We start from the raw sequence: 10,921 nt of genomic DNA on the forward strand, positions 1-10,921 counted from the left end.
AAGATTAGGTTGTATTTTAGTCAGTCTCTTTTGAGTTATAAAAGAGAGAAGCCAGCAGAGAGACAGAGGGACCTCATTACCACCAAGAGAAAAGTGCCGGGAGCAGAGTGTATCCTTTGGACCTGGGGTCCCTGGCACTGAAAAGCTCCTCAACCGGGGAAGATTGATGACAAGGGCCTTCCTCCAGAGCCAACAGAGAGAGAAAGCCTTCCCCTGGAGCTGGCACCCTGAATTCTGACTTCTAGCTTCCTAGACTGTGAGAGAATAAATTTCTCTTTGTTAAAACCACCTGCTTGTGGTATTTCTGTTATAGCAGCACTAGATAACTAAGACAGAGCCTCTTCAACTTGGCTCCTGAGCCCTTTTGATACATCCTCAGTAGTCTTTGATAGTATCCTTGCTTTCTGGTATAACAAGATACTCCAGGCTTATCTTGAACATTTTCTGCCCCAGACCTGAAATCAGCCATTTCTCCAAGGAACTCTGGGTCCATTTAATGGGAAATGCAATGCACACCATTTAAAAGTTTCTTTAGATAAAGGAGATTGCTAAAAGACTGAAAGTGAGGATGAAATGTTACTCAGAAGAGATAAACTGAAAGACCCAAGAGCAGACAGAAGGCATTGGTCTCTGATAGAAGCAGCTTAAGTCACCAAGAATGTCAACAAGAGTTAATATAGAGGGAACAACTAAGCCTGGAAGGAAAGACTGTCTCCAGGATTTTCTGCTGTCACCTCTGGATTTCTAGGAAGAAGTGGGGTACAGATTCCAGACGACTTTTAGAACTTGCCTCCCACACATTTGTATACCCAGACTCAGGGCATCTAGCCCTTCTCTCTTCCACCCTAAGAGTCCTGTCCTTTATTCCCACCTTTATAGCCCTATACTCTCAGACAGTCCAGCTAGAGCTTACTTACCTCTAGGATAGCTGTGAATTCTAAATGAGTATATGTAGCAGGCCTTGCACACAGAAAGCACTCAATGAAACTCAGATGTTGTTGTTGTTGCTGTAATAAGGCCCCGGAATTTTTAGATCTTGAGGTCTTTCACCCTTTCATCTACCCTTAGTTTTATTAGTACCACGGTTTGTTGGATTTTAATTAGGATCAATATTTGTGATGAGGCCTTACCCAATTCCCCTACCTATATTTATCTCTGAACAGTAGATATATTTGAGGACCTCTTCTGCTTAAGGCACAGGCCAAATGGCCACTGCCTTCCTCCTGCCCCTCAGGTCTTACAAGGATCTTTACACCGTGAATGCCTTGTTCATGGCTAGAGTGTAAGTGAACCTCCTCTTTTACAGGAAGTTGGTCAGTGAGGCAGCCATCCTGATAAAGTCAGCTATAAAGCAATCACAGTTAGCTGAGTTATATTTAAAAAGTGGTTCTTTGGTGTATGTGTGGATAAAATTGATGAGAGAGCATGGATACTTGTCCCTTCACTATCACTATTCAGACCTTGGGCAGTCAGGTAAAGTTCGGGCAAAACTGGCCCTAGCTGTTGTTTTTCTGGCTCTGACAGGGTGTGTCCTTGCTCTTAGGAGACCCAGGCCAATGGTACAAGTACGGTGTGCAGACCATACCTTTGGAGCTGTTGTTGGAAGGGTGTTGTGATGGTTAATTTTATGTGTCAACTTGGCTAGGCTATGGTTTCCAGTTGTTTGGTCTAGTTGGTGTCATGAAGTAGTTACATGTGATTATATCAGTTGGCCTTGGGTACAGTAGAGCAGATTACCTTCCACAGTGTAATGTAATGTAATGCAATGTAAGAACTTGCAACTAATGTAATCTAATGTAATGTGATCAATCAATCAGTTGAGGTCATACCAGTATACGGTGGATCCTAAACCTAATCACTTCTGAGATATAAAAAGACCAGAATAGACACACACACACACACACACACGGGAAGACAGATGCCATGTAAGGATCATCTACAAGCCAAGGGATGCCAAGGAACCAAGGGTCAGAAATGACAGAGGTACTGTGAACTGTTCTAGGAGGTGTCCCTAGGACAAGTGGGGCATGAACTGATGTCTGGGTCTGGTGAGTGAAACATGGGCTAGCTGGACAGTAGAGTAATTTTGGAGGGAGACATCTGAGTAGAAATACTGAGGTTCAGGTCAGTCTGGGATGGGGGTACCCAAGGTATTAGTGACAGAGAGCCAAATTTACCACTGGGGTACCAGTCTGGAAACCTAGGTTAGGACTCTATTTCTGGCCTTAGAGTTCAAAATTAGCATAGGAACTGTACCAAAAATGACCAGATGCCTGACATTAAGCTAATGGGTTCTTAAGTTTTTATAGCTCTCCAGACTAGAGAGTTTGTGCTTCCCAAAACTAGAGAGGGGCTGGGGATGAAAGCCAAGGTTAAGGGGACAGGCTACCGGAATTAGAAGGCTGCTGGGGAGGGAGCCAGGTAGGCTCTAACCTAATCCCTTTGGACATGCTTCCAAAAAGCATTTCAGTGGCCCAACTGGCATCCTGAAATCTAAGTCCCCTTCCGTCACCCTCCATTACTGGACAGGTATTTATTTTACAGTTAACAATAGATTAAGTGCTTGAAAATGTTTGCTTGACTAGACCAAGATTTACAGTTACTGCCAGGAAAGCATCTCGGGAAGGTCAGAAGCCTGCAATGGGTAGTTGGTTACAAGTTGGAAATTAGATGGAGAGGGGATCTATCACAATTAATCTCTACTTAGCAGGGTTTTTTTTAAAGCAGTGATTAGACTTGTGAAGAGAGCTAAGAACTTCATTGCTCAATGTCATCAGGAAGTCAGTTATTTTAATCTCTCCAATAGTTAGCTATTAATTAACTGGGAATAAAGAGGAGATTAATTGGAGATGGATTTGCTCAGACTGTCTTGTGCCTTGTAAGAGTCAATATTCTTGGCTATCGAAAGGTCTTGGATAACAGGAAGTAAGCACAAAGGGAAACGTTCTAAAAAAGGGGCAACTACCTGGAGACTGCTCTGGCTGAGAGCAATATGAGGGATTAGATGGACTCAGGATATCCTTCATTCTCTCCCAACTTTTTCAGCAATCTCTTCCCCAGGGTTCTACACAGCAGTCCCAGCCCTTGGGCTATCCTGCTGTAGACAGAGCCCCAATGTTTCATATGCAATGATTTAAGCATAAAAAAAAAAAGTTCTTTTTCTTTTTTTATGGGTTAGGAGTCAGATCTGAGCTAGAATCCCAGCTTGGACACTTATCACCTTTGTGACCTTGAATAAATTACTCTCTAAATTCCAGTTTTGTCAGCTGTAAATGGTAGTAATAACAATACTTACCACATGATTGTTTAGAGGATTATATGAAATAAATGCACATAAAGCACTTAGCATAATGCCTGACCCATTGCCATTGAGTTGTTTCTGACTCATAGTGACCCTGTAGGACACCATAGAAGTCCCCCATAGGGTTTCAGGGAATGGCTGGTGGATTTGAGCTGACCATCTTTTTTGGTTAGCAGCCATAGTTCTTAACCACTGTACCACCAGGACTCCTCAAAAGGTACTCAGCAATGAATATTTCTTTCCTTTCTTGCTTTCCCAGACCAGGAATTTTCTTTGGTGGGAAATCCCAACCACTTTGATGTGTTACACATACTTCTTCCTATAAGGCTGCTACCAATGAAAGGTTGATGAACCCTTGGGTCCTGCTCAGACCTGTGGCCTGCAACCTATCTACCTCTGACAAGCTTACATCTACCCTTTCCAACGTGGCATAATGATTTTAAGTGTGGGCTCTGGAGTTAAAACTGGGCTGGGATCCTAGCTCAACTACTTCCTAGCTGTGTACCTTTGGGCAAATTATTTAACTTTTCTATGCCTCAGTTTCCTCATCTGTAAAATAAACCTGTATCTGTTGCCTTCAAGTCGTTCCAACTCATAGCGACCCTATAGGAGAGAGGAGAACTGCCCCATAGGGTTTCGAAGGAGCTGTTGGTGGATTCGAACTGCCGACCTTTATGGTTAACAACCGAGCTCTTAACCACTGTGCCACCAGGGCTCCATCTGTAAAATAGGGATACTGATAGTAACTTACCTCTTGAGGTTATTGGGAGGATTTAATGAGCTGATGCATGTGAAGCACTCAGAATGAGGTTTGGCACATGGTAATCTCTCAAAAAGTAGTAGCTATATTATTAATGGAAACTCTGGTGGCGTAGTGATTAAGTGCTATGGCTGCTAACCAAAGGGTTGGCAGTTTGAATCTGTTAGGCTCTCCTTCGAAACACTACAGGGCAGTTCTACTCTGTTCTGTAGGGTTGCTATGAGTCGGAATCGACTCAATGGCACTGGGTTTGGTTTGGTTTTTTATATTATTAACTTTATGGGGCACTGATGGTTCAGTGGTAGAATTCTTTCCTTTCATGCAGGAGACTTGGGTTCAATTCCCGGCCAGTGAACCTCATGCAGAACCACCACCTGTAAATCAGTGGAGGCTCGAGTGTTGCTGTGATGCTGAATAGGTTTCTGCGGAGCTTCCAGACTAAGATGGATTAGAAAGAAAGGTCTGGAGATCTACTTCTGAAAATCCGCCAGTGAAAACCCTATGGATCACAATGGTGTGATTTGCAACTCATCATGGGGATGGCACAAGACTGGGCATCATTTCGTTCCCTTGTGCATGGGGTCGCCATGAGTTGGGGGCCCACTTGACGGCAGCCAACAACAACAACAACATACTGTTAACTATATTATTATCTTTATCCTAGTTCCCATTCTCTCAGGGGCCTGATGGGTGTCAAGAACTACTCCTCCCCATGAAAACAAAAGTGTCATCAACTAGCGTCAGGTTATGGATTCTAAGCTGTGCCATTTTAAAACATGGTCCCCTAATTTTTTGACTCTCCTGCCAATGAGAGGTGATGTCTAGTCCCCTCCCATTGAATCTGGGTTCTGGGAATGCTTGACTAATAGAATATGGGAGAGGTGACACTGTGCCAGTTTCTGGGCCTATGCTTCAAGAAACCAGCAGCTTCTACTTCCTGTCTCTGGGGGTGGTCACTCTTAGAATCCAGACACCATGCTGCAAAGAGGGTCAGTCAGCCCATGGAGAGGCCTCTGTGGTAAATAACTGAGGTTCCTGGCCCTCAGCCCTGGCTGAGATCCCAGCCAGCAGCCAGCACCAATTTGCCAGGCAATGTGAGTGAGCCATCTTGGAGTTACCTTAGGGTGTCTCTACTGCAGGCACCAAGTGACTATGCAGTGTGAGCTCCTCCTAATGAATTGGGGATTATCTGACCTACTGAGTTGTAAGGTTGGTCATGAGCAGCAGTAATCTATCATGTAATGGAAATGGTACACTTAGGACTGGACTCAAGTTGGTCCAGAGGCACGAATGAATTACAGGAGCAGATGGTCCAGACAAATGTCACCTGTTTCTGTCATACCACCTTCTCTTCTTCAACCCACACCTATATTGCCTCATGTTGGAGGGAGGGAGATCCCTCTACTATCAACTGACAGAGGATGGAAGGACTCAGGCCTGGTTCACAGATGGGTCAGTGCAATATGTTAGTACTATCTTGATATGGATTGTTGTCCCATTATTAGTGGCATGAAGTGCCATATGAAGGACAGTTGTGAAGGAAATACTCCCAGTGGGTGGACTTCCTGTCACTAAAGCTGATCTAGCATCAGCCACAGCTAAGTGCTCAACCCACCACCATCCCTCTATATAGCACCATTAATGCTTCAGGGAAGTCAGCCAATCACTGATATTCAGGTCGATTACTTGGATCCATTCCACCCTTAAGGGAGCAGCAATTTTTCCTCAGTAGAATATCTGTCTACTCCAGGTATGGATTTGCCTTCTCTGTCTTGCATTGCCAAGAGCCCTGGTGGTACAGTGGTTAAAGTGCTTGGCTGCTAACAACAACAACAAAATAATAAGATTGGTGGTTCAAACCCACCAGCCATTCTGTGGGAGAAAGATGTGGCAATCTGCTTTTGTAAGGATTTACAGCTTTGAAAACCCTATGGAGCAGTTCTGCTCTGTCCTATAGGGTCACTATGAGTTGGAATGGATTCAACGGCAGCGGGTTTGTGTTTGGGCCCACATTGCCTACACTGGCACCACCATCAGAGAGCTTACAGAACGCCTGATAAAACAATATAATAGGTTGTTGAAGGCTCAGCTAAGATGCCAGAAGGAAAACAAGCCTTGTAGGGTTGGATACTATATGTTAAAAAAAAAAATGTTAGGATGTGGTATATACCTTGTTCCAATGGTTGATATACAGTACCGCATTCCTTATAGTTAGAATACATAAATCTAGGAATCTGAAGAGAGTCAGGAAGCTTGAAAAAATCCTGTAAATACTGCAGGAGGTGGGAGTTTCCTTCTCCACCTTGCTGGAATGACAGCAGTGATAGCTGCAGAGCCACTGATTCAGCTGATGGCAGCCACAGGTGCTGCTTAAGAGGACTAAGGTTCAGATAAAAAAATGGTATTGTCAGAAGCAGCTGGAAAACCTTAATGACAGATGAGGAGAGTGGAAGAATCAGGAAAATGGAAAGAATTTGGGTACAGTGAAATGATCTAGTGCTCTGAAATCATAGAGACCTGCGTTTAAACCTTGGCTCCAGGACTTATCTGCATGACCTTGGGCAAATAGCTTCCCTTTTGAACCTCAGTTTAAATATCTGTAAAATAGGGATAATAATAGTACCTACTCACAGGGTTATTGTGAGAATTAATGTTTGTAAAATGCCTAGAACAGTGCCTGGCAAAGATTATATGTTTAATAAAATCATGTATGCAATGAACATACTTCTTATTTTAAGACATACATAGTGTGAATAGAAATATAATGAGATGGAACTGTCCCATAAGCTACTTGAAGGAGCTTCTTTGATGGTACGCTCAGAAATTTGCCAGTGTCTATGCCAGAAATGGATTTACCTTGATGGTAATGAAGCTTGAGCTCCATGACTCTGGATTTGACTAGCCTCTTCCAAAGATCTGGGAGAGGCCCTCATAATGTGTTCATATGATCGTATTTTTACACTATATTCTAAAGTTTATTTTAATAGAGTTCCTTTTAGAAATTAACCTAAAATAACCAACTGGTTTATTTTTATAATCTCTGTATTTTGTTTCTGAAGTATGAAATAAGGAAGGACCATTCAATCTGTTATTTTTAATACCTTTCTGCATATGGTATATTGCCTTTATTTCTACACTTTGAGTAGCACTTCTCTAGGCCTCATGTACAATTGTCGTCTCGGAACTTCGCTTTGTATCTCTTCTATGTTCCATCCCTCTTTTCCTGGATTTCTTATGTTCCTCTCAAGAAGTTTCCTAAGAAAGGATGCACAGGAGGTAAATTTTTTTGATAATTTGAATATCTGAAAATGTCCTTATTCTTCTCAAGAACTTCTTGTTGTTTGTCTGTGTATGTATTTATAGGTTGGAAAAAAAATCCCAAGTATTTAACTTCCACTGTTGCTACTGAGAAATCTAATGTAATTCTAATTCCCAATCAATATATTCCTGATACCTGTATGTGTCCTGTTGTTTGCCTCCTCCCCCTCTGAAAGCTGATTATAACTTGTATTTATCTCCGATTTTCCAAAACTTAATGATTATAAGTCTTATTGAGAATATTTTCTCATTCATTGTGCTGAACGCTCAGTGAGCCCTTCTATCTACAGACTCATGTCCTTCAGTTCTGGGAAGTGGTGTTTCTTCAGTAAGCCTTCTCCCCTTTTAATTGTCTCTTTCTAGTACAACTATTATTCAGTTATTGGACCTTCTGGACTGGTACTCTAATTTTATTCCATAGTTGATGAAACCAGGCTACATCATAATTCCTTACTTCAATATCAAGAGAAGAAAAGCAGAGGTAGGAATGCTAAATGACTTAGCAGAATGGAGGAAAAGGTACATCCTAGGCATTCACAAAAGGAGATACCAACGAAAAGCAAGCTGATTCTCCCTGCAAAATCCCAGATAGTCTCAGGAATTGGAGGAACCAAGTAACTTTGACAGTGGATACAGGGTTGAAGACTTGGAGAATATTTAAAACTCTGTTTACAGAAGAAGTTAGGCCTCCAAATCCTTAACCCCATCCAGCACAGCAAGTCCCCAAACCACACAGGAGACAGCGAGAATCACCTTTAGAGAAAATGAAGCACAGAAGCTCTGAGCTCTGGCACGTCAGTCACAGAATAGAATAGTGAAGCGTGAGACTGAAAACAGGTAATATAATTGAAAAATCTGCTTCTGAAATGAAATACTCTCTTGCCTAACATCAGAATGCAAGCAAGCAGGCTTACTCAGTTTCCCCACAAGCAGCTGATTAAAGAAACATTCTCTGAAGAAACTAAACAGACTAGTGATGTTGACATTTAGAGGACCCTACCGAGAAAGCCAGAAGGCCACGTGTTGATAGTATCCTTTGAAGTACAGAAGTTTTTTATTTTGATGAAGTCCTACTTATCTTTTTTTGATTGCTTTTGTTTTAGGTGGAGCCCTAGTGGGTCAGTGATTAACAGCTACAGCTGCTAACCAAAAAGTTGGCAGTTCAAATCCACCAGCCACCCCTTGTAAACCCTATAGGGCAGTTCTACTCTGTCCTGTAGGGTCACTATGAGTTGGAATTGACCTGATGGCAACAGGTTTGGTTTGGTTTTTTGGTGTGCTTCAGGTGTCATAGCTAAGAAACCATTGTCTTACCCAAGTCATCAAGATTTACCCCTATGTTTTCTTCTAAAAGTTTTATAGTTTTTGCTTTTACCTATGAGTCTGGAGCACTTTGAGTAATTATGTATATAGTGTGAGGTAAAAGTCCACCTCCATTCTTTTGCATGTGGCTATTCAGTTGTTCCAGCACCTTTTTTTGAAAGGCCACTCTTTCCTCATTGAATTGTCTTAACACCCCTGTCACAAATCAATTTACCATAGAGGAATGGGTTTACTTCTGGACTGTCACTTCTCTTCCATGTATCTGTGTATATCCTTATGCCAGGACCACACTGTCTTGATCACTGTAGCTTTGTAGTAAGTTTTGAAATTAGGAAGTATGAGTACTCCAACTTTGTTCTTTTTCAAGGTAGTTTTGGCTAGTCTGGGTAACTTGTATTTTTATATAAATTTTAAGATCCACTTTTCCATTTCAGCAAAAAAAGGCAGTTGGACAAAGATTTCATCTCACACCAACAAGGCTGGCATTAACCCAAAAAAACACAAAATAATAAATGTTGGAGAGGCTGTGGAGAGATTGGAACACTTCTACACTGCTGGTGGGAATGTCAAATGGTACAACCACTTCGGAAATCGATTTGGCGCTTCCTTAAAAGGTTAGAAATAGAACTACTATACGATCCAGCAATCCCACTCCTTGGAATATATCCTAGAGAAATAAGAGCCTTTACACAAACAGATATATGCACACCCATGTTTATTGCAGCACTGTTTACAATAGCAAAAAGATGGAAGCAACCAAGGTGCCCATCAACGAATGAATGGATAAATTATGGTATATTCACACAGTAGAATACTACGCATCAATAAAGAACAGTGAGGAATCTGTGAAACATTTCATAACATAGAGGAACCCAGAAGGCATTATGCTGAGTGAAATTAGCCAGTTGCAAAAGGACAAATATTGTATAAGACCACTATTATAAGAACTTGAGAAATAGTTTAAACTGAGAAGAAAACATTCTTTTGTGGTTACGAGAGGGGCGAGGGAGGGAGGGTGGGAGAGGGGCAGTAGATAAGAACTGCTTTAGGTGAAGGGAAAGACAGCACACATTACAGGGGAGGTCAGCACAATTCCACTAAACCAAAAGCAAAGAAGTTTCCTGAATAAACTGAATGCTTCGAAGGCCAGCGTAGCAGGGGCAGGGGTCTGGGGACCACGGTTTCAGGGGACATTTAAGTCAATTGACATAATAAAATCTATTAAGAAAACATTCTGCATCCCACTTTGAAGAGTGGCATCTGAGGTCTTAAACACTAGCAAGCAGCCATCTAAGATGCATCAATTGGTCTCAACCCACCTGGATCAAAGGAGAATGAAGAACACCAAGGACACAAGGTGATTACGAGCCCAAGAGATAGAAAGGGCCACATGAACCAGTGACTACATCATCCTGAGACCAGAAGAACTAGATGGTGCCCAGTTACAACCCATGACTGCCCTGACAGGGAACACAACAGAGAACCCCTGAGGGAGCAGGAGAGCAGTGGGATGCAGACCCCAAATTCTTATAAGACCAGACTTAATGGTCTGGCTGAGACTGGAAGGACCCCGGTGGTCATGGCCCCCAGACCTTCTGTTGGCTCAGGACAGGAACCATTCCTGAAGCCAACTCTTCAGACATGGATTGGACTGGACAATGGGTTGGAGAGGGATGCTGGTGAGGAGTGAGCTTCTTGGATCAGGTGGACACTTGAGACTATGTTGACATCTCCTGCCTGGAGGGGAGATGAGAGGGTGGAGGGAGTTAGAAGCTGGCAAAAATGACATGAAAAGAGAGAGTGGAGGGAGAGAGCAGGCTGTCTCATTAGGGGGAGAGTAATTGGGAGTGTGTAGCAAGGTGTATATGGGTTTTTGTGTGAGAGACTGACTTGATTTGTAAACTTTCACTTAAAGCACAATAAAAATTATTTTTAAAAAAGGCAGTTGGAATTTTGATAAGGTTTGCATTTATCTGCACATAAATTTGGGGAGCATTACCGTCTTAACAATATTAAGTCTTCCAAGCCATGAACATGGTGTGTCTTACCATTTAGTTAGGTCTTCTTTAAATTCAGCAATGTTTTGTAGTTTTCAGTGTACAAGTCTTGTACCTTTTGGTTAAATTTATTGCTAAGTATTTTATTTTTTAATGCTATTTTCTTAGTCACCTAGTGCTGCCATAACAGAAATACCACAAGTGGATGGCTTTAACGAAGAG

At 42.2% G+C, this 10,921-nt stretch overlaps 1 long non-coding RNA gene across 1 annotated transcript in view; it reads left to right on the top strand.

Annotated features, from left to right (window-relative positions):
- The window catches only part of LOC111751863 (uncharacterized), a 61,477-nt gene extending 51,935 nt beyond the window's left edge, over nt 1-9,542 (top strand). Inside the window, exon 5 of the long non-coding RNA XR_002786922.2 lies at nt 9,137-9,542. This is a non-coding gene — a long non-coding RNA (uncharacterized LOC111751863). The remainder of the gene's footprint in view (nt 1-9,136) is intronic.
- Nucleotides 9,543-10,921: the final 1,379 nt, after the last annotated feature.

This window comes from Loxodonta africana, chromosome X (assembly GCF_030014295.1).
Source record: "Loxodonta africana isolate mLoxAfr1 chromosome X, mLoxAfr1.hap2, whole genome shotgun sequence".
Classification (NCBI taxonomy): Eukaryota; Metazoa; Chordata; class Mammalia; order Proboscidea; family Elephantidae; genus Loxodonta; species Loxodonta africana.